The sequence below is a fragment of the Myotis myotis genome, unplaced genomic scaffold (assembly GCF_014108235.1).
Source record: "Myotis myotis isolate mMyoMyo1 unplaced genomic scaffold, mMyoMyo1.p scaffold_m19_p_1, whole genome shotgun sequence".
In the NCBI taxonomy this organism is placed as follows: domain Eukaryota; kingdom Metazoa; phylum Chordata; class Mammalia; order Chiroptera; family Vespertilionidae; genus Myotis; species Myotis myotis.
Genome location: NW_023416313.1, coordinates 25,168,390 through 25,193,223, shown reverse-complemented (window position 1 = coordinate 25,193,223; position 24,834 = coordinate 25,168,390). Strand labels below are relative to the sequence as shown.

Here is a 24,834-nt window from a genome sequence, read left to right as displayed (position 1 = left end):
GTGAAAGAGCGGTGGTTACTAACCCCCTGATACCCAGGCACATCCTCCAAAGTCTGACACTCAAGCAAACACCCCAATCACAGGAGTTTCTATTCCTGGCGATCGAAGGCTCACCTTCCAGATTCTCCTTCTGGTTTAAGGAGCCTCTTCTTTTCACAGTCACATTCTTTAGGGACTACCCACCTCCCCCCACCCCCCAACACACACACAACCTAAAGGGTTCTTTATCCCAAACCTCAACAGGATGAACCCAGCAGACTACAACACATTGATCCCTACATGCAACATGTCTGCACAGGAGTGGGAGGTGGGAGGCAGCTTTAATGGTGTCTTCCTAACAGGTAACTCTCTAAGACAGGTACCGTATCTTATGAATTTCTGGTCCATTAGCCTTTAGCACAGTGCTGGGCATTTAGTGAACTTGAACCGAGTGGACTTGACACATCAGTGTACTTTGGGGAAGGAGCTTAGGATTAGGGGAAGAGGTTGGTATGGGAAGAGAGAAAGAATGCCACCATGCCCAGCCAGTGTGGCTCAGTGGTTGATCGTTGACCTATGAACCAGGAGGTCATGGTCCCATTACTGGTTAGGGCACATGCCGGGTTTTGGGCTTGACCCCCCAATAGAGGGTGTGCAGGAGATAGCTGATCAATGATTCTCTCTCCTCATTGATGTTTCTCGCTCTCTCCCTTCCTCTGTGAAATCAATATAATTTTTTTTTTTAAAAAAAGAGTGCCATCATGTTTCCCACCTTCCAGAATACTAAAGAATGACTACTCCACTTTTGTTCTCCAGAATGTATGTATTCATTCATTCACTCATTCAACAAATATTTCTAGAGTGCCTGTTGTTTGCCAGGCATTGTATTTGGTCCTGGACATTAGTAATGAATAAAAATAGCCGTTGTGTACGCCCCCAAAGAGCTTTGATGGGTGACCTGTCATGATCTCATTAGTAACAGGAGGAGCGTGGTTAGTAAGGCATGCTTGACCATGAGCTGAAACACCTCCGTCTCCTGGAGATGCCTGGATTTCCTTGATTTTATTGTGCAGTGTGGATGCTAAGATGGGTTTTGCCCAAGAAGCCCCACCGATGTGGTTACCCTGGTTAACCAACACTACCAGTTTGAGGCAAAGAAAATAATAGGCAGTTGTGTAATGTATGCACTTTATCTTTACAGAAGACCTTTACAGATCAGTTTACTAGAGCCTAATGAAGCAATTAGGTATATATGGGGTAATTTAGTTGCTTCTTTACTTCTACAATAAATGTCACTGTTTTTGATGATTGCAAATTTGTTCTGGTGCCTGGAAATGAAATGGATACACAAGAATTAGGCTCACAAGGCCTGCATGGCTCAGTGGTTGAGTGTCAAGCGATGAACCATATGGTCCCATTCAATTCCTGGTCAGGGCACATGCCTGGGTTGTGTGCTCAGTCCCTATTGTGGGGCATGCAGGAGGCAGCCGATCGATGCGTCTCACCATTGATGTTTCTCTCTTCCTCTCTGAAATTAATAAAAATATATTAAAAGAAAGAATTAGGCTCAAAGGAATTTGGTCTTATTTTCCCCTTTTCATTTTTATTTGGCTCATGAATTTCATTCCATACCAGTTTTTTCCCTGTGTACAGCGAAGCTTTAAAACAAACAGCAGCAACTCTGTTTTTCTAGTTTAACTAACATGGAAACACGTAATCCTCTTAGTTTTCTTGGTTTTGCGAACAAGGATTTGTTGGGATAAAATCTTTAAGTAGTCCAGTCACATGGAGTAGGTATTCATGTAATGACCTCAAGTACAACCTATTAGAAAAGCAAAGTAATGAATTAATAATGTCCCTTGGTTATTTTCTGTGCTTTGTTTCTCAGCCACATTTTGTGCAACTTTAATGGAAGTAGTGAATGCACAGTAGTTCGCCCCTGTAATTGGAGGGTAGTCAGTTCAGATTCTGCCGCTGCTCTATGCAGCCCAAAGCCACCAGCTGCTTGTGGCTTCTGAAAGGTGGCTAATGTGACCGAGCTGAATTTTTAACTTTAATTAATTTAAAAACTGAGGCACTGCAAAGTATTTTTTGTTAAACACAGCTTTATTGGTAAGCTTAAAGTATGTTGGAGTAACTTGGATGTGTGAATCAACTTTTTCAACTGTAAATTTTATGTTATGCTGATTATTTCTGATGAAAATTTAGCATCCAAATTGGGATGTGGTTTAAGCATAAAATACACCCAGATTTTGAAGACTTGGTTAAAAAGAAAAATTCATGTGCGCTATCTCATTTAGTAATTAATTTTTTATATTGATTATATTTTGAAGTGGTAATGTTTGGGATATGTCGAGGTTAAAGAAAATATATTAAAATTAATGTCAGCTGGGTTTTGTACTGTTAACATGTGGCTACCATAAGTTTAAAATCATACATAAGTGTTTCTCATGATGTTAATATGGAAGAGCACTGGTTTGGTGGATCACAGCAAAAGGTTCCGTGTCATGGTCCACAGGGTTCTCACCCGTTTACCTTGTGTGGACATCATAATGAGCTCAGTTAAAAACAGGAACAACAAAGTCTATGTCATAGCAAATCACAAAACCTATGTAATAATTTGGTTTTTTAAGCTTGTCAAAGCCAGGGGATCTTGGATAATTTTTGATTGCAAAATTGCACCATATATTTAATTTTACTTATCATGGAAAATATCATAATTTGAATTTTGAAATTTTATTTTATTTATTTTATTTTTTGTTAATCCTCACCTGAGGATATTTTCCCATTGATTTTTAGATAGAGTGGGAGGGATGGGGAGGGACAGAGAGAGAGAAACATCAATGTGAGAGACACACATCGCTTGGTTGCTTCCCGGACCAGGTCCAGGGATCAAGCCTACAACCAAGGCATACACCCTTGAACCTGGGACCCTTCAGTCCTCAGGCCAATGCTGTATCTACGGAACCAGACCAGCTAGGGCTAAACTTGAAAAAACTCAACTGGTTACGAGCCATTCAACAGTATGGTTAAGTGAATCTAATTATAGATAACATTATAAAGCTCTTAAGTAATATTTTATGCTATGAACACCGAGTACTTGTAGTTAAAAGCTCAGGTTTTGGAGTCAGGCAGACCTGAGCTTGAATTCCAGATCTGCCATTTTCTAGTTGTGTGACCTTGGACTAGTATTTTAAACTTGCTAAGCCTTGGTTTCATCATTTATAGAATTGGACTATAATAGTCCCTATCTAACAGCATTGTTACAAGTATTAAAAGTTATAACCCACATAAATTACCTGGCATCTGAGATGCGCTCAGTTGTTGATAATAGTTGCCGATCACAAAGTTGTTGTTGTTGTTATTATTACTATTGGCCTTATAAAATATCCAACATTCTCCTCAAGCATCCTATTTGCTATCTTGCTGTTGCATCTGGAAGGTTCTGTCAGAGCTGCCATTCTTTTGCAAGTTTTTAAAGTTAGTTTAGTGTTAAATTTACTTGCTCCTCTTGTGCTTATCCTTGACCTTGTTTTGTTTTCCTTTTATCCTTTCTTGTTCTTTGCCCCATTCTGCAATTAGCCTTTGATTCCAAAGTTTCTCTTCCCCTACTTTGTCCTTTCTGTAATGGGCACATTCCATATCTCTACTAAAGTTTTATTTATGAGTATGTACTAAGCACTTACTATGTGCCAGGCTCTCTGATAGGTGCTAGGAATACAAAGATGAATATAAAGTTCCTGCCTTCAAGGTGCCTACTCTCAGTCCAGGGAGGGAGTTTATAAATAAGGACAATAAATGTCACAGGTACCCTCATAGACGTTGGAAGAGAGTCCAGTGTGGGCAGGGGCAGGACTGAGACCATGGATTCTACCAGGGTGGTGATCAGGAAAGATTTCTTAGAGGAAGTGACAATTGAATGGTTTTGATAAATGAGCAGGAATTGAGAGTAGGACATAAAGTTGGAGCAGAAACAGGCAGAGGGCCCAGTGTAGACACAAGAAACAAAGCGAAGCCAGGGTAATGTGTTTAGGCAATGTCAGTCCAGTAGCATCTCCTTGTATTTAGAATAAGACCCCAACTCCTTTCCATGGCTCCTCAGGCCTTTGCCACCAGACCATTGGCCACCTTCCCAACTTGGCTCTTTCTCCTCCGCCTCTATCACCAGATTCCAGCTACAGGTTCCTGTTCATGGAATTAAACACAAAACAAGCGAACCAACTTGCTCCTGCTGCAGGGCATTTGCACCAGGTGTTTGCCTTGTTCTTACATCAACTCTGCTAGGCTTCCTTCATTTCTTTGTTCAGTTCTCAGCACAGCTAAATCCGAGTGGCCTTCTCTTGGGGATCCCTGTCAGGCTGCACCCATTGCCCTGCTGTGTTCACCTCTCAGCACCTACTGCTGTCTGAGAGTATCTTGTTTCCTCGTGTATGGATGGTCCGTCTTTCCCTTGAGTGTGTGAGGCCTTGGTGCCCGCCTACCCCCCAGCACCTAGCACAGTGCTGACACATCATTGCAGGCACTCAGTAGGCACTTGTTCTAAAAGCTTGATTCTTGGGGAAACACCCCTAAGTTAAGGTGTTCTTCTCCCCAGTCACTTCAGCTAAGTTGCTGTGAAACTAATGCTAGTTTCTGGAGTGATTGTATCTTTTGTGGGAGGAAGGGGAGGCAGCTCTATCAGTCAGATTCCCGAGAGGAAACAGATGGACACTCAACGGGATAATTGAGGAGCGATTATTAAAGGGGTTATCAAGGTTTAGGGAAACCAAGAAGGGAGTGTGAAGTACTGCCAAAAACAGAGAGAAAATAGTTGCATGGAGCAGGCCCGCAGCCACCCTGCTGTCACCCGGAAGCCAGGGAACCCATTGAATGAATGCCCTGACCTTCTCTGCTCCCAGTCTCTCATCTTCTGCCTGTGCCCCCATTGGCTTAGCCCAGTGGGGTGCCAGAGGGCAAGGGAGACAACTCCACATGATCAGCCTCCAGCAGAGTGAAAGGGTGCAGAGTACAAGGAGAGTAAATCATATAATGTGTCACGCCAATTATTTTGTTCCTTAATCAAACACTGTTTTGTATTGTTACTTATTTTATATGTTACTTATTTTATATGATGCCAATAAGGGAAAGGTATTTGAGGACAGGGAAATGCTTACAGCTCCTTTAACACCCTGGGATGATGTGATGGGGGTTATTCCTCAATATGTGTGAATTTTGAGTCTTAATTGAATAATATGTGAAAACTTGTGAAATGAATATGTTCTGAAACCAGAATATTTTGAGTAAATCTTAGGAATGACAAGCCACAATTTAACCCTCCATGATAGCTTGCTCATAGTACCCCAGTGCCTGGGACGCAGGAATGACAGATGGTCCGTTTTGTGTGTCAGTGTGCTTGTTCAAGTGCATCATTTATGACCACAATCATGGAACTCCATTTGCTTCCCAGGCCTGACAAAATTCTCAGTAGGGAAGTGGATGATTGATGAACCTTCTAGGGCACTTTCTCTGTCTCAGCTCACTCTATTCTGAGGCTGATTATATTCCTAAAGGGTTAGTGATTCAGCATTGTCCTATCAAGTAATGTATTTTAGGAACAAAAAAATAAGTGATTTAATTTGATGTTAAAAGGCAAAGCTAAGTTCTAACATAATCTGTTCTTTATCATTTGTTGAGAGCTCATGATGTAGACCTTGAATTTTAAAATGTAATAGGAAATAATAGCTACCTCGTTTGAGCTCCTATTCTGGACTCTACTGACGTGCAATCCAGTAGTCTCATATAGTTGGTATTGGTGCAGTTTTATTTTTGAAATAAACTTAAGTCATCATCAGGAAAGCTAGATTCAGGTTTCAAGCTTGGCATCTGTCTGAAGCCAAGGGCCAGGTTCTTGCTGCGTGCACAGATGCCCTCAGGCGAGGACTGCCAGGACCCTCATCGGAAGCCTGCAGTGGGGTAAGGGTGGGACTGTGGAGCTGGTCAGCGAGGAGGACAGGGCTGAGGTGGTCACGAATCGCTCTCTTGCTTGCCTATGCTGTAGGAGATCAGCGGCCACGGGAAAGGAGGAGCGGTGGTGTGGAAAGGGCCATGAGGAGGGCCACTGACACCAGTTGGTGGACTCATTGGGGAGCACTGGCAACCGTAATTTCAAGCCCCTCTCCTTCCAACTTGTAGATCAACTGTCACTGTGCTTATGGTCATAGGGCCTCTACCATGTGTCTGAGTTCCTCATTTTGTACCCAAAGGTTATCTTGTAGTGTTAGGAATTCTTGGAGCCCTGAAACCAGAAAGAGGATTTAGAGTTTCGGTTCCAAATGAGGAACCTAAACTCATTTGTCGAGCAGTTTGACTCTTTCCCAACTGAGAGAAGGTATTGGAGACTTGGAGGAGGAAAATGCGAAAGAGAAAAGGATTCAAGCAGACAGGTCAGTCACTTGGGTTCTAAGATTGTCTTTTTTAAAGTGAAAGTAAATCAATTTAGAAAATATCCATGAGGTGGAATCATTTGACTTTGCTAACTAAACAAAGTTTAGTGGAGAAAGATTTCCTGGTGCGTATTCAGCATGTTAGGCATTTCAACAGAATTAGAATTTGGGAGCACTCTGAAAACATTTCTGGGTAAAAAAAAAAAATATTAGTAGATTTTGCATACGATTTTCTGTACAGTAATGATCAGGGTGGGAGAAAATGCTTTGTATTCCTGCTGGTCAGTAATTACCTTAAAGTCCACTTTCCCAACGTAGTAACTCCAAAATCACTGAAAAAAATAAATAAATAAAAAATGGCAGCAAAGAAATGGCCCACAGGGCAAATGCTTCAGAGGCTATCCCCAGAGCTTCTTGCTAATGTGCCTTTACCCACCCGTGTGGCGAAGGGCTCTGATTTGCACAACCTCCACGCAGGGGGTCCAGTGAATGATCTCGTTCTCCCTGAAGCCAGACCTTATTTTCCATCATTACTTTTAAAAGTGACAAAATGTTGAGGGCAGAGACAATCTGAACTAGTAATCCTGTTTAGTGGAAGGTTTTTATTCATTGATGGCAGCCAGGCTGCTTGAGCTGAGCATTATCTTGGTCAGTCCTCTCACAGCACGGACAGTTCTCACACCATTTACAGGTGGAGGATGGGAGAAACAGAGAAGTTAAGTCTCTTAATCTCTTGCTGTCCTATGTAGCACGGTAATTCTCGAAGTTAAGGTAAAAGAGAAAATTATAGGAAAGGCCCTCAAATATCAGCTTTTAGATGTAAGAACAATGCACTTTAAGTAGGCTTTGACACTAGGTAAGGGTACAGAAAGAAAAAGCTAAGAAAACTGAAAATGAATGGAAGTAGAAAATGGAATCAGAGGATCATCATTTATTCCACAAATACCTGTTAAGCACTGGGGGTAGAATCCTAAGTGTTGGTTTCTTTACCAGGGAAACGCACAATGGTCCTACATCTGTCTAATCAGAAGATTTGTGCTGAAGTAGGAGAAAACGCCAGTTTGAGAGTGTCTGTGATAAGGCTGAGATTGGTGCTTTTGGTTTCTTGTTTGGCGACATTCCTGTCTCTTTGTAATTCTAAGGTTATTCCAGACCTTTTAAAAATAAATAAATAAATAAATAAATAAGTAAATAGCATGAAACACCATAGGAGAGGATCAGGAAAGGGAATACAGGATTTTTTTTTTTTTTTTTTAATTGGGACACAGGAGGAGAAAATAATTGACAGAGAGGAACAGCATTATTTTTGCATAGAATCTGACCAGGTGCCTGTTACACTCTCTGCATTTGTTTGGACTGTCATGTGAGCTGTCTCTAGAACTGTCTTCATTAAGCTATCAACGCCGGGGTCTTTCTGAGGCCACCTGCAAGGAGTTTCGTCTGAAGACAGGCTGTGGGTCAGGGACCCTCCTTGGTGAGCAGGCATTTCTGTTTGAGGAAGTCCCCGTGGCTGTCCCGTGTGCTGCTGGGGTCACCAGCATGCAGAGCTGGAGTGTGGACGCAGCGATTGGAATGGAGCCTCTTTCCCAGAACTGAAACTGGTCCCATTTGTTGGCTCAGCACTGGAGGAAGGCTGTTCCAGGAAGCAGACCCGAAGGAACTAACACAGTCATGTGTTCATGGGTGACTCACTCAGGGTTTCTACTTCAGCACGTGACCCTCAGGCCACCAAATGATTGGGGTGGGCTGCAAGTTACTGATTCATTCCAGGAGGGGCACCTTATCTGAGCAACTCCCTTCTTTCTCCTGGAATAGCTTGAGTGACAGGTAAACATTCAGCATTCACTGTGGAGCCAGCCTGCCTGAATCTGAATGTTATTTAATATCATTCTACCTCAGTTTCTTCTTCTGTAAAATGGGCATCAGATTCATAATACTGCATAAGGTTTCTGTGACTGTTATCTGAGCTCACACATGCACAGTGCTTATCACAGTGAATGCCCCGTGGTAATTATCAACATTCATCAAGAAAGAGGAGCCGCCGTCAACCGCTAACCCTCAACCCAAATGATTTCTCATTATGATGTTAACCCATTACATTTATTTTTATTTTACAGTTTGTGAAATGCTTTCATATATGTTATGTCCAGTGATCAGAGGATGGAGAGCAGTTAGAATATGTTCCACATCTATAACAGACTGCTGAGAGAGTATAATCAGGGAAAGCTAAGGGGAATGGTCTCAAGGAATGCGTTTCATGCCTGAGGTGCCACCCCAGGCGGAGTTTAGGGGAGGCGGCCCCACCAAGGCTGATGCATACCCTGTCCCTTAGCAGGCTGTGTGGACCTCAGGGCAGGTGAGATGCCCCAGGACCCTCTCCCAAGGAGAACCTGGACGGGGAACGGGGTGGGTGTAACTGGGTGGGGATAGAACCAGAGGAACTACTGACAAGTCTGAGACCCCGAGACTCCACCCTACCCAGGAGGCAGCCACCAGGCACAGAGAGCATCTGAGAGATCAAACTCATTCTTGCCCTCCTGCGGCCTGCCCATTGGGAGCTTGTTATACGTGAGGCCAGGCACAGAGAAAACCAGATTTATCTCTTCAGAAGAGAAAATTCCAATGACCAAGTGGCACTGTGCTCTTGGCCAGCAGAGTGGCTTCACTTGTCCTTTCAGCGCTAAAACCAGGACAGTCCCAGGAAAGCCCTCAGGGGTTGGTCACCTGGCACACAGCGGCCCTGATCAAGTGGCCCAAGGCAGATTAAGGACAAAGCCATTACTCAGATGCCAAGGCCGATAGCTTGGTGAGACTCCTTAAAGGTAGCTACGGGAGTAATATTCCCTTTGTGAATGAGTGTTTCTCTCTGTGGGGCCAATACCCTCCCAACCCAGACCTCCCTCCAACCCCCGTTCACGGTTTTTCTTTAGGAAAATGACCACCTGATCATCTGTGTAACCTGTTTGAGTTATTCTTAATTTTGTGTTTTTTCCCTTCAATTATATTTCTTCCAATATTTTGATAGCTCTTTTCTTATCCCCTCCTACAGTATTTGATCTTGTGGTTACTTATGAAATTCTCAAACATACCTATAGAATCCAGGTTTGTCTAACAGCCTGGAAGGAGTCATTTCTTTGAGTTTTTTAGAATCTGGAGATTCTGCCCTAAACAGTTTGGCTCAGTGGATAGAGCGTCGGCCTGCAGACTGAAAGGTCCCAGGTTTGATACTGGTCAAGGGCATGTATGTACCTTGGTTGTGGGCACATCCTCAGTAGGAGGTGAGCAGGAGGCAGCTGATCGATGTTTCTCTCTCATCGATGTTTCTAACTCTCTATTCCTCTCCTTTCCGCTCTGTAAAAAATCAATAATATATATATATATTTTAAAAGAATCTGGAGATTCTTTCTTACCTCTATTTCATTTGTCTCAGTAGGGTGGGTCCCCTGAGGTTCACTGGAATCAAGCAAATATAGGTCTTCAGGGTTTCTTAGAAAAATTATAATTAAAATTTATGGGTTTTTGTTTTGTTTTTACTAGAAAGCTTGTTTCTCTCAGGCTATTTCTGAAATAATGCAGTGATGTTCTATGTAGGCACTTTAGGAGGAGCCTCTTGCATTCTTAGAGAAGATTGTAGATGTTAGAAGTCCAGTAACCCACAACACCCACAGGAGGCTGCAGAACCGAAGACCTGCACAATATGGATTCCTCCACCTGTTCAGCTGGCACTACTCTTTCTAATTTCTTTAATGGAAACATATTCTAAATACTGCTCTTCAGTTGCTATGACAGCTTTGTGGCAAAACATCATCTGATTGACCTTTTAGCTTTTAACAAGTGAGTATTTAAACCAAAGCTATCTAATACTATTTTTAAATTCTTAAGACTTAAAGTCTAGCAGAAATAGAAATTCCAATTATCTTTATTAGTAAACTGTTCCAGTTTGTAATCACCCTCAAAATAAAATTTTTTTCATTTTCTTAACCACTGAAGATAATTTTCTTCTTTATAATGTTTATTTTATTAGGACAAATTTTAATCTAATTATAAAAATGGTGCAGGCCACTAAAGAAACAGAGAGGAACACAAAGGAGAAAATAAAAATAATCTGTCATCCCACAAACCAGAGATAATTGTGTTGGGATTATACATCTTTTAAAAATGCATGTAATATATGTTCATCAGGCTTTCTCCTATTCAGTTCTCGCTAGGGATAGGAAACATTTTCACAGTTTTGTGGTGAAATTTAATTTATTGTACTTTTAAATGAATAAATAAGGAGTTTCATAGGAAAATTAAATGAACAAAGAATGCATCGTGATGAACACAACACTTTTTTATTAAGTTGTCTTATTCAAATAAACTGGGCTTGGGTACCAACGTTCTTAGTTTCTTATCTATCCTTTTGGAAATTTTTTCATGCTATGCAGGCAGATATACGTGTAGCTTCTACTCCTCTCCTTCCTTTTCCACGAAAGGTAGACTACTAGGTGAGTAGTTTTGCAACTTGTTTTTCTTCACTTTGCAATACATTTTGGCGATCTCTCACTCTCAATGCATTGAGAACTTCCACATTAACTTAAAAAAAAAATGACATAGTAGTCAATTGTATCTATTTACCATAATTTATTTAACTTGTTCACTGTTGATGATCATTTGGTTTGTTTCCAGTCATTTGCAATAAAAAAAAAAAATGCCAACTAACTTTTCTTATACTTACCTCATTTTGCAAGTATTAAATATACCTATCGGCCGAAACCGGTTTGGCTCAGTGGATAGAGCGTCAGCCTGCGGACTGAGAGGTCCCGGGTTCGATTCCGGTCAAGGGCATGTACCTGGGTTGCGGGCATATCCCCAGTGGGAGATGTGCAGGAGGCAGCTGATCGATGATTCTCTCTCATCGATGTTTCTAACTCTCTATCTCTCTCCCTTCCTCTCTGTAAAAAATCAATAAAATATATATTTAAAAAAAATACCTATAGGATAAATTCCCCAAAGTATATATGCAATAGTAATTACAAAGTGAATATAATATAGTAATTATAATAGATACATAATGATATGCATGTGTCCTCCATAAAGGTTGTACCAATATACATATATTCCCATCAAAAATACACCAGAGTATCAGTTTCCCTACATCTTTGACAACATATTAACACATTAATATGTTACTATCAACTTTTGGATTTTTGCCATCTTATAGATGAGAAATGATATTTCAGTTATTTTCAGTTTGCCTACTTTAATAAAATTGAAGGTCATTTGTACTTTGTCAGCTATCTGTTTATATTCTCTGCTCATTTTTTCTATTGGTGCATCAAGCATTTCCTCATTTATATGCATAAGCATTTTATATATTACAGGAACAAGCTCTTTGTGTTGTGAATTATGAATATTTTCCTGTTGATCATTTATCCTTTGATTTTGTTTGTAGTTTTAAGAACTATTATATGGACTTGAAATTATAAGGCTTTTACTATGGCTTTTGGTTTATGAGTCATGGTAGAAAGGTCTTTCTTATTTCAAAGTTATGAAAGAATTCTCATGTTTTCTTGTGGAACTTTTTCACATTTAAATATTTAATTCTTCACGTTTAAATATTTGATCCATTCAGGATTTATTAGATAGCAGGTATGAGATATGAGGTACAAATCCAACTTTTTTTTTGCTAAATGAATATCTAGGTGTCCCAACACCAAGTCCTGTCTCTATCCTATACTAGGGGCCCGGTGCATGAAAATTCATGCACTGGAGGGGGGTCCCTCAGCCTGCCCTGCCCTCTCTCACAGTCCGGGAGCCCTCAGGGGCGGGAGGTGACCCAGGGATCAGGGGAAGGCGACACCCCCATCACACCTCTGCTGCTGCCACTGCTGGCAGCACAAGCCTCAGCAGGCCCTGGTTACCTGAGCCTCGGGCAGCCCTTGGCAGCTGGGCAGCTGACAGCAGAGGCTTGCCTGTGCCTTGGGCTGGCCCTGGGCAGGCAGGGCTGAAGGGACTGGGTGGCACAATCTTGTGGCTGTGGGCGCTGCCATTTTTGAGGGCGTGGCAGGCAGTTAGCATATTCCCTCCTTATTGGCTGTGGCTGCCACCCTCTCTGAGGGCATGGCAGTCAGTTAGCATATTCCCTCCTTATTGGCTGTGGGTGCCACCATCTTTGCGACTGCATGAGGGTCAATTAGCACATTCCCTCTTTATTAGATAAGATAATAAAACCAGTCACTACGACGTGCACTGACCACCAGGGGGCAAATGCTCAACGCAGGAGCTGCCCCCTAGTGGTTAGTGCACTCCCACAGAGGCTTATGGCTGGCGAGTGCAGTGGCGGTGGCAGGAGCCTCTCCCGCCTCTGCAGCAGTCGGACATCCTCCTAGGGCTCCCGGACTGCGAGAGGGTGCAGGCCAGGCTGAGGAACGCGCCCCGCCCCCTCCCCGAGTGCAAGAATTTCATGCACTGGGCCTCTAATTGGTATATAATACCTCTTTCATTGTCTATTGAATTGCCATCCATACTTCCTGGATTTTCTTTTTCATTCCTTTGTTCCAACTACCCTGGTGCCAGCATTCTTTTTTTTTTGTATAAGTGTCTGTGTTTTATCATCCCATTTCCCCCTTCATTAATTTGGAATTCTATCTTTTTTAAAAATAGCATTTACCTTATACGTTTCTGGGCTGCTTTTAAGTCTATTTACCGACCTTCTGACTTATGTGCTATTCTTGCCATGTTTAATTAGTATTTTTAATTTATTAAATCTTTGTTTAATAAAGACATTACCACGAAAGTTTTATATAGCCGATGTTTATTTAAATTTATCATTTTTATTGCTTTTTATTCTATCCTGTATTCTCTGACTTCCCCTCCTGACTATTTTCTTTCTGCTTAAAGAGTGTCCTATAGTGGCCATCTACTTGCAATGAACTCTCACTATTAATTTGACTGAGTGTGTCCTTATTTTCAGTTTCATTTTTGAAAGATTTTGGATGAGAATGGAATTCTATGCTCATAGTTTTGGTTTGTTTTCCACGATATTGAATACATTCTACTGTGTTTTGGCTTCCTTTATGGGTGCTAAGAAGGCAGTTGTCAATCTAACTATTAGCCCTTTGAAGATAATAACTGCATTTTGTGTAATAAGCAAAATTATTATAGTTTGTCAAATAATTTCAATAGCTGAAGTCCCTGTGAGTTTAATTTTGTTTCCTATATTTTTGCTGATTCTCACTCATGTTGTCTGGTTCTCTGACTAGATGCTGGATTTTGTATTTGAAATGTTTTTATAGAAATAATTTGAGGTCTAGTGTTCCTCCTGGATCACACTATTTATTTATTGAAGCTTTATTCTATGTTTCAATATCTGATAATGCTGCTTGCCCTTCAGTCAGAATTGTCCTACTTATGAACTTTGGATTAACTTGTCTACTGCCAAACCTCCCTTGCTTAAAAAACAAACAAACAAATGAACAAAAACAACAACACAACAGCAACAACAAAAAAAACTCCATTATTTTTTTTGGAGGTGAACATGTTAAATTTATACATTAATTCAAAGTGGCATCTTCTGATGTTGAATCTTTCTATTCAAGAGTATGGGAGAGGAAATACTTTGAAAGAGAATGTTGTTGGGATTCTTAGATATAAATTGCATTCATACTGGGATTTTAAAACCATTATCTAAGGCCACTGGAGCCAGTGTTAGGATATTTAAGATAGAAATAATTATTTTAGATTATCTCATTTATAAAGCATGGTAACGTTAGGAATGATGTGATATTAAATTTTTGACCTCTTGATTCTCCAGTATTAGCTTCTATTTCCATACCTCTCTCGTCTTGTTCCATCCCCAGTCATGCTGGACAGCCAAAAGCCCTGACCTTGACCTGGATACTGTTGGGCCAGCCCCACATTTCTCTGGTTTTTATGGACACTGATCGCATTCCTTTCCTCAGGTGCATTTGCTGTGCTATACACCAGTGTAGGATACCCTACGAGAGCGCTCCTAATGCCGACACAGCATCTTGGGGTCAGAGGTAATAGAGCACAGTGTTTAAGAGAAGAGGATCTGGTGGCTCCCTGAACTGGCTGGAAGCCTTGGCTGGCCCCTTACCAACCTTTTAAACTTGGGCTAGAGCAGTGGTTCTCAACCTTCCTAATGCCGCGACCCTTTAATACAGTTCCTCATGTTGTGGTGGCCCCCAACCATAAAATTATTTTCGTTGCTACTTCATAACTGCAATGTTGCTACCGTTATGAATCGTAATGTGAATATCTGATATGCAAGATGTATTTTCATTGTTACAAATTGAACATAATTAAAGCATAGTGATTAATCACAAAAGCAATATGTAATCATATGTGTGTTTTCCGATGGTCTTAGGCGACCCCTGTGAAAGGGTCGTTCAACCCCCAAAGGGATCGCGACCCACAGGTTGAGAACCGCTGGGCTAGAGACTTAGCCTTGTGAAGACACAGCTTTCTTCTCTGAAAAATGGACATCACGGGAAATCGTCATCCAAGTATCATTATGAACGTTAAATGAAAAAAAGTAAGAGTATGTACAGTAATAGGCATATACTAAGTGCTCGGTAAGTTTTAGCTATAATGCAACCCCTTCAGTTTAGAGATAACTTCTGAGGGTCAGACACTTAAGTAACTTCTCTAAAACCCCTGCATTGTTAGGAAATGGCGGTGCTTTTGTCTCTGAGTCCAGTGTCCTTTTCATGGTGCCACCAATGAATAAGAAGAAGAAAGAATAACTAAGGGTGTATGGTCCTGAACCCAGATAGGCACCATTCTTTGCATTTTATTTATGTTAACTCACTGTGTCCTTATGAGTCAGAAGGCCGGTACTATGAATATTCCCATATAAATGGAGAAACGGAGGTCTGGAGAGGTTAAATGATTTACAAATAACTAGTAAATGGTGGAGCCAGGACTCGAACTAAGATGGAGGCCTCAGCACTGGCTCTGCATTCCAGTTTCTAATATGATGCAGGGCTTCTAGTCAGTGACAGTGCGAGCGAGAATGAGCTCCTGCCTAACCCAAAGTTCTACTTTGGGCTGGTAGTGCCTCCACTTGGGGCACTGCCCTATTTTTGAAGCATTTCTCTTCAACAATGTGTGGCATCCTCTTCTAGGTTCCTCTTTTTTTTTTTTTTTTTAAATCCTCACCTGAGGATATTTTTCCCATTGATTTCTAGTGAGAGTGGAAAGGAGGGAGGACTGGGAGAGAAAGAGAAGCATCCACATGAGAGAGGCACATGGATTGGTTGCCTCCCACATGCACCCCTATTGGGGCTGAGGAACCTACAACCCAGGTACAGGCCCTTGACGGGTAATCAAACCCACAACCCTTTGGTCCACGGGTTGACACTCTAACCATTGAGCAAACTGGCCAGGACTAGATTTCTCTTTGCCTTCTTTTTTTCTTCTGTCTCCCCCTCTGTCTGCTTATCCTTTTCATTCTGTGATCTTATCATGTAGCCTCTATTTTTTCTTTATCCTAATCTATGTGTTCTAGGCTTACAGTGAAGGTGATGTGAGCTGGGAGGGGTTTCGGGGAGACCAGTTTTCACCAAACACCTACTAAACATCAGGCATTGTATCAGGTGCTTTCATATCCATTTTCTCCCCCTCATTTTGCAGTTGAGAAAACCAAGGCTCAGAGAATATAAGGAATAAGTTGCCCAGGTTCACACAGGTGGATGGTAACAGAATTAAGATTTGAGCCCAGGTCTGTTTCCCAAAGCTACCAGGGCTGATAGTTGTGTGCGCTGGTACAGCCATGCTGGTTTTAAAAGATCAAAACCTTTCTGTCCCTCTTGGTGGATAGCTGCTGCCCCAAGCCTGCCACATGTCCCCATCACTGCCAGCCTGGAACCCCTAGCCGCTTCCCCAGGAACCCCTGGACCTGCCCACAAGCCAGCAAGTACAAGGTCAATGTCCAGCCCAGCAGAGGCAGCAAGGCCCCTGCTCCAACTCCAAGGCCGCTCGTGCAGATGTGTGTCAGTGTCCTTGAGGCCCTCCAGCTCCTAACCACCCTGCATGTAGCATCAAGTATCGTGCTGAGCGCTGTTTAACATCACTGGGGCTGCTCAGGATGAAGGAGAAAGTAACTTCCCAGCTCATTAATGAAACTGCCATTTGCGATCAAATCAGAAGCACTGTGGAAGCTTAGCTGAATTCATTGCCTCCCTTGCTGGAGTACAGGATGAAGACGGCTGCCTGTGTGGACAGCTTTGGATTTTGTGTTCTCACCAAGACTGAGGTTGCTGGAGGGAGCATTTCCTCAGCCCCTGCCCAGTCCCACCCCTGCTACCTAACCTACCCAAATCACCCACCCAGGGTCCTCCTTCTAGGCCTTCAGGCACTGGGGCCCTTGCTAGGAAGCTCCTCTGCCTGTCCGTGCCCCTCCATTCACCAAGGATCGCCAGGCCTCAGGGGCCCATAGACTGGTGTTACTTTTAGAATCATTTCTATTGCACTTGGGCAAACAGATTTTTTGGTAGGGTCGGGGGTTGTGACCATGATTTCTAGGATTCTTTCTTTGGAAAAAGGCATTCTGTGTTTTAAAAAGCCATTTATAAATGAACTGTCCTGAAAGCAAGATAGGGACTTATCTTATATTCTAGAAGGAAACTCGTTGGCCTATGTTTTACTCTTCCCCAAATCCTGGGGTGTTTTGTGTTTTTTTTTTGGTGGATGATAAACAACAGATGTTACCTGTGCCATTTATATCTCTTACTTTAAAGCCATACCTTCCCCAATCTTCAGAGATTCCTTGTTTTCATGAGGATAGGCTAAGTAGCAGTGACCCAGACCCTCATATGTTAGTGGCTTCCCCAATAGAAATGTATTTCTTGTCCTTCCTGATGTGTGTGCACGTTAGTGGGGCCTTCTCTCCATGAACTTACTTGGAGATCCAGACTGCGAGGGGCTTTGCTTTTTCCCGTCCGGGTATCCAGGGCTGCCTGGGCACTGCTCTCCCCATCAGCCAGAGAAGGAAGATGCCAGAGGAGAGCGCTTGGGCGATTTTTTAGGGCCAGGCCCACACTGCATCACCTTGGCTCACATCAATTCCTCTCCATCCAGAACTGTCACACAGTCAGGCCTAATGGTGGCCCCACTGTGTGGGAACGTGGCCTCACTGTGCTCCAAAAGAAGGGAGCCACCTGTGCACCTTGTATTTTTCTTAACTTTCAAATACATCTGGCACTTATGCTTGTAAATGTGTCCTTCTGAAGGTCATACCTAGAGCATGTGCTGTAACAGTTCTGTCACTTTTTTGCTTTAATTTCACGAAGTAGCCTTGGTTCCACAGCCTCACTGGGAGGCGTGTGCATTACCTCTGTGTTAGGAAAGCACAGAGAGTAGGTCAGCCGGGAGGTCAGCACGGGGGAGAGCCCGCCGGGCTTTGCCTACCGGACACCACCCTCTCCATTGTACGCGCAGTGGGAGAGGCCTCAGTAGGTCTGGGTGGTGTGACCTTGGACAAGTCATCTCTCTGAATCTATTTTCTTATCTGCATCAACGAGTAGATAGCTAAGGTATTTCACTATTTTAAGAATTTGGCCTCTGGTGATCCTGCATAATTCTAACAGTCATAAAATTTGGAGAGCATTTTGTAGCTTTTACAGCCATTTAATCTTTTTTTTTTAAATGTTTAATGGCCATTTCTATTTTCTTTCTTTTTTAAATATATTTTTATTGTTTCAGAGAGGAAGGGAGAGGGAGAGAGAGATTGATACATCAATGATGAGAGAGAATCGTTGATCGGCTGCCTCCTGCACAACGCCTGCTGGGGATCAAGACTGCAACCGGGGCACATGCCCTTGACCAGAATCAAACCCGGGACCCTCCAGTCCGCAGGCCCGATGATCTATCCACTGAGCCAAACCAGCTAGGACCACTTAATCCTTTTTTTAAAAAAAACGAAAAGAAGAGTACCACAGAGTCTCAAAGTGTTCATTGCTTAAATGCTATTTCTGAAACAAAAAGGTTTTATTTGGAGCCAGCCTTGTTGAGTGGTGAACAGTTTGGAGGTCAGTAACCACACTAAAATGTACTTTTGATTTTAGCAAGGGTGAGTACTTATGAGATTTGCCAACCTAATATAACACACAGATTCATTCACTTTGGATAGTTTTAAAACACATGTTTATGCTGCCTTATCATTGAACTTACCTCTCTCTAGGATGTGACCCTTGAAGCTTTCACACCCACAAAATATGACTCTCATCCCCTGGAGTTAATTCTTTACTGACATCTCTTTTAAGAAGAATATTACTTCTGAGCAGTCCTATATATTGACCCAAACTACTCAGCAGGAAAAAATACATCGTCAAGTTTATTGTATAATAGAGAAGAAGAAAGGGGTTCCAAGTTATATATAGATGAGCAGACCATGTGTTGTGGACCTCTAGCACGTGTTACTGATCGGATGGATGGATGGATGGATGGATGACAAGAGATTTCTGATCTCCTAGTAGAAGGATCTCTTATTTTAAAACAATGGAATAACGCCAGAAAAACCAAGGTGTAAGTCTCAGCCTACCTCTTAGGAACCTTTTTTTTTTTTTTTCAACAAGACAGTATCCCCAAGCTTCAGTTTCTTCACTGAAAGTAGGCTTAACAGTCCCCACCTTGTTTGGTTGTAGGATTAAAACCAGACACATAGTCTGTGTTAATTCAGTGTCTGGCACATAGCCCGTGTGAAAAACATGGCAAATAATGAGAGAAAAGGGAACAGCATCAACTTCTGATTTGGTATGGTGGTCAGCAGTCAAAGGGGACACTCTACAGACTATATGAACTTGAGATGCACAAGGAGGTAGGGAAGATCAGGGAGCAGGCTGAGCCCTACCTCCAGGCTGCTCAGGCTTGTGACATAAGGCGGCACTGGGGGGAGTCCGGAGAGCCAGGCATCTGTCCTTCCACCCGAGGGATTAATTATAAGCTCCAATTAGGTTTTCAAAAAATTGAACCTGCAAAGAATGCTTTGAGCTCCATTGGTCATCTGAGGGTGGGAAGGAAGTGCTGGGCCATGCGAAACCTCACTCCTGTGCCTGGGGGCCGAGGAGATGAGCACCGCTCAGAATGTCCACGCCCTTGTATTTTCAGGGCTGACCTTATTGAGTGCTGCACGCATCTTGGGGGGCTCTGCACTTCTCACGGAGTGCATTCAGGTTCTGCAGGTGATGTTGGTGGAACCCTTTACTGCCAGTGACCCTGGCCATGTTAGGAAATTCCTCGTGATTGTGAAAATTCAGAGTGGTTTGGCTGTGTTTGGACAACAGCGTTTCAGCTGACTAGTCTGGTTTTTAACTGTTGGGCGTCTAGGAGGGTTGGGAAAGAAATGAGAACAGGGTAATGCCTGAAAGTGAGTGCCTGGCTATGGGTGAATGAGTCAGAGACCTGCTTGCTAATAATTCATTAGCATCTGTCATAGGTAATTTGACCAAAAAAAAAAAAAAAAAAAAAAAAACCAAAAAAAGGAAAAGGGGTGGGGGTGGTGGGGAGAGCGAACATTAAAAACTGCTTGAAATATATAGATTTGAAAGAACACGGAGTTATCTATTTCATTGGTGTTTTGTTGGGCTGGAGAGTCAGGGCCGGGCATATTTTGTGCTGCCAGCAGGAATGAGGAATTGAGAAATCACGAACAAGTGTTCTTTCTACCCTGTAATAAGGGGCCTGACTTGGCAGAGCAACAAAAATCCTGCTTTTGTGCCACCAAGAGCCTTCCCGATGTGGGTGGGATCCGCAGGATGGCGGAGTGGATATTTCATGAAGCTAAGAAAGAACTTAGCTCAATTCAGATGTCCTCTGCCCCTGTGTTGTCACTCACATAAACAAAGTTAGAGCCTGTGTTTTATATTTAACACTCAGTCTTTCTTCCCGGACACTCAACACCCCTTTTAAACATTTCAGACAAAATCCACAACGTTTGCTTCAGATTTTCTCCCTTGGCACTACCCTGCACTCTGGGGCTCCAGTTTCCCTACCTGCAGTAATACCTGGTTTGAACACTAAAAAAGGCAAGCGTGTAAGAAGGGCAGAGGCCAAACACTGGTGAGGAGCTGTGAGACATTCAAGCCAGTATGATTTACACTCAGTGTGTTCCTAATCTAGCTGGGAAGACAAGATCTAAACAGGTTAGAAGTTAAATGCTAAGAATAATAGCGTGAAGTAACCACCCAGAACTAGAGAGATAACACGTCACTGGCAGCGCATGATGAATTTCCCAACAGCATTGCCCAGGCATTGCGGCTTTCACAAGGCTGAGGTTGGCGAGGACCTTGTGTGTGTCTGTGAGGTGCTGCCAACCCCTGGCTTTCTTTTGTGCAACTCAAGACTCATTCATTCATTCATTCATTCATTCACTCATTCAACAAATATTTCTGGTGCTACTAGGATGTACCAGGTGCTGTGCTACCTGCTGAGGATGCAGAGGGGAGCAAACAGACAAGGATCCTGCCATCATGGAGATTGTGGTCTGGTGGGGACAGCCAGGCAGTGAACAAATGGACTCACACGTATTTCAGGGCAGAAATGGGTGCTGCGAGAGAAGACTTACACCAAGATGTGAGAGAGAATGAGGACGGGTATTTACTTTGGGGTGTTGGGAAGGCTTCCCTGAGGAAGTTGCATTTGAACCGAGATCTGAAGACTGGAATCACCCCAAGTACTTGGTGAAGTGAGAACACTGCTGGGCCAAGCTAACTAGCATCTTTTATTTCCACAGATAAAAAGCCAAAACACGTTTATCACTGCTCTGTGTTCTGGACATTGGGAAAGTCCGTCTGCAGTGAGCATGTGCTTCCATGCGCACACACACACACACACACACACACACACACACACACACACCATCTCTGCTTGCACAGCCTCCCGCTTCACCTACAGTTCTCCCACGACACTTAGCAGAACGTATGAAAGCATGTGGGAAGATCATAGCAGATCCCTAGCAGGTTTGCCTCGGTGTCTCCCAGAAGCTCCTGGACAGGCATTCGGGGAGGGCAATGTTTTGCTCACCAAAAAGCTTTGTATGCCCTCTTCCTGACCGTGGCCATGACCTCCTAGGAAATCCACTGTGTGCGGGTTACCATCCCCAAGCCCTCCTTTAGCTGGGGTCATCGCTAGTCCTAATCAGTCTTCATGGTGACAACACAAGTCCGCCCCCGCCATTCACCTCTGCATCTTATTTCCTGGATCCACACCAGACAAATAGTTGAGGCAATAACTGTTTTGCAGGTCACATCGGCGGCATCGATGAGAGAGGCAGGATAATGTGCCCCAAGCACACCTGCAGAACTAGCCTGTTGTCCCACTGAATAGCACCGCCAGCTCCGCCACCACCTACGTGTGTGACTTTGGACAGGTTACTTCTCTGCGTGAACATAAACCTGAGACATCCTGGCCCGAGATCCACTGGGTCAGATGTGCTTTGGAATCCAGAATATTTCAGATGTTAGAAAGATAATGTGCTAATGCACTCCACATTGCTTAATCCCACTAGCCAAGTCTGTAGCAACGCCCCCTATTCAAACACTTCACTATTTCTTCAGCAAAGCACATGGGTATACAGACCTACTGGACAGGAGGAAGTCTGCAGGGAGTCTCAGTAGAGACGAGAGTCTAGATTTGGCTGCTCATTGATTTCTGAAAGGGACTCGGGTTTTGTGGTATCTCTTCCACGGGTGAGGTGTTTGTCTTGGGAGGAGTCACTGAGGAGATGTATGTAAAGTGCTGAGAACGGAACGCACTGTGCACGTGTAAGCTGTCATTATAAATGAATTTACTGTTATTACCAAACCACTGTAGGCTCAGTATAAACTGAATCTGCTCTGTCATTTTCTTCTCTTCTTCCTCCCAGCAAATGGGCCATGATTGTGTGCCAGGCGCACTGCTAGGTGCCGCAGGGAAACAAATATGAACCACACCGGCTCCTGCTTTGCATCACAGTCTCGGCACCCAAGACCGAGACCAGTTCACTGCCGGCTTATACTCCCTCCCTCTCTTCCTCCCTCCCTCCCTCTCTTCCTCCCTCCCTCCCTCTCTTCCTCCCTCCCTCCCTCCCTCCCTCCTTCTTTCCTTCCTTCCTTCCCTTTCTTGTTTGCATATCCCAACTTTTCATAGTCCACGTTTTCCTTGGTATTTCCAGGCTGTGCTATTTGAGTTATGTTAAAATTAACCAGGCCCCAGATGTACTACTGGGCCTCATATGTTGTCAAGCTGCATATTAAAGGGAGAGAGGACAGGAAGCAATAACACATGACACAGCAACTGGAAATGGCTCTCGGGTAGGAAGTTGTAGTTGAGACAGTGACGAGGGGAAGTACAGAGCAGTCGGTGAGCCCCGAGAGCAGGATTACGGGAGCTGTTATTCAGGCACACTTGTGCTGAGCGCATTCTTTGTGTCAGGGACCGTGCTGGGCCCTGGGATTATGGAGATGAACAAGGCAGGCACTGGACATCCTTTAAGCGGTCTGGTATTTGCTGGTGTTTGCTATTTCTGTGTGTGTCTGGAAGTACCAGCCAACCTCTCTGAGCCTGTGTACTTATCTTCAAAACCAAAGGGCTGCAGTAGCTTGTAACTAAGGCCCCATTTTACCTTCCAAAGTCTGTGGTCCCAAAGAATTATTCAGCAGAGCATGTTGGTCAACCACTTCCATCACTCTGGGATTCGAGTAAAGGATATAGACTTTTCTTGCCATAGGAGAGACTTGAGGCAGACCTTGTTGATACTGATAGCATCTTTTATTAGGGTTTATCATTTCCCCAACCAACCAGATTTATTACCATTTCTCAAATAATAAGTACTGGCCACAGTACTGGCTGTGTTTGAGGAGAAAAAGCCCCATTCTCTCATGGAACTCACATTTCAGTGGAGCAGAGAGATAATAAAAAGTGATAAAAGTAAATAAATAGATAGTGTAATATCAGATACTAATAAATGCAGTGACAAAAAATGAAGACGGGAAAGAGGAAAGTAAGTGTAGGGTTCGTGATTGGAAGTTTGTTGTCAAAGATTAGTCAAGGAAGACTTCTCGGAGGTGATGTTTGAAACCTGAATCAGGGGGGCAGAGCCCTGTGTCTGGGAAAGGAAATTCCCGGGGAGAGCACAGGGAGCCCTGGGAAGGATTTTGGATTTTATTCCAAGTGTGAGGAGGAGACATTGGAGGGTTTTGAGAAGGGAAGTGACATGACTTGATTTCAAAAGAAAGGTCGCTGTACTAGAATATGGGCTCGCAGTCATGCATCAGGCGTGAATCTAGCCCTGGTGGAAGTTAACTTAGTCCAGCCTCACGCTACTGATCTGGACTCGATGAATTTTTAACATCTCAACAGTTGAAATACAGCATGTCTTCATCTATATCAGTGGTTCTCAACCTTCCTAATGCCGCGACCCTTTAGTATAGTTCCTCATGTTGTGGTGACCCCCAACCATAAAATTATTTCGTTGCTACTTCATAACTGTAATTTTGCTACTGTTATGAATTGTAACGTAAATATCTGATATGCAGGATGTATTTTCATTGTTACAAATTGAACATAATTAAAGCATAGTGATTAATCACAAAAACAATATGTAATTACATATGTGTTTTCCGATGGTCTTAGGCAACCCCTTGTGAAAGGGTCATTCGACCCCCAAAGGGGTCGCGACCCACAGGTTGAGAACCGCAGATCTATATCCTTATCTTTTCTCTCTATAGTTCTTTTACAAAAGGCCTTGTATGAAGATGAATTGCTTTCTAAAGAGAAAATGTCATTTTTTGAGTTCCTGCTTGTGTCATCTTTTATCTTCCTTATTCGTTCAACTGTTGAAAAGATATGCCATTTGATCCTCCCTCTTCCCTCCCTTCCTTGTCTTCTTGTCTACTTCCTTCTTCCCTCCCTCTGTCCTTCCTTCTTTGCTTTTATTAAACAAATGCTTCGTGTTTCATAAGACACCTAGATTCCCCACGTGCCAATGTTAATAGAGCCCAGTGTTTTGTGTTGTATTTGCTTGGTTGTTGTTTTCTTTGTTCATGTAAAGATATCTTGGGAATGTTGAATAGTATTCACAGATGCTGGGATTGAAACTTCGGTTGTTCTCTTTGCCATCACCTTGTTTGAGACACATGCTTGCTTGTGATATGCAGCTTCTGTGTTGCAAAAATAAAAGTGTGTGCTGGAGTACATTAAAATTAACCGACAATTTAAATGGAGATACAATGTCTTCTGAATTCATCAACCTCAAACCATATATGCTTTGTGGCAAGTCTCTTTTCTTAGTTATGGAAAGCTCAGCTGTGACACAGCCCATATGGCCCATGTGCTCTCTTGGTGGAAACGGCCAGCACACCCTCTCTCGGTTACCTTGAGAAATAAATATTTGCAGGCAGGCTGGGATTGCCACCCTATTAGCTTAATAACTGCCCACTTCTGTGCTTGG

The 24,834-nt window shown here is 43.1% G+C and overlaps 1 protein-coding gene across 9 annotated transcripts in view; it reads left to right on the top strand.

The window, feature by feature from the left end:
- The window catches only part of RBM47 (RNA binding motif protein 47), a 155,576-nt gene that overhangs the window by 36,431 nt on the left and 94,311 nt on the right, over nucleotides 1-24,834 (top strand). Inside the window, exon 1 of one of the 9 annotated variants that reach the window (XM_036332079.1) lies at nucleotides 4,306-6,401. The exons of the other annotated variants lie outside the window; for them this stretch is intronic. The gene's annotated coding sequence lies outside the window, so the exon portion shown is untranslated. Of the gene's footprint in view, nucleotides 1-4,305; nucleotides 6,402-24,834 lie in introns of those variants that run through there. 9 annotated transcript variants of the gene reach the window in all.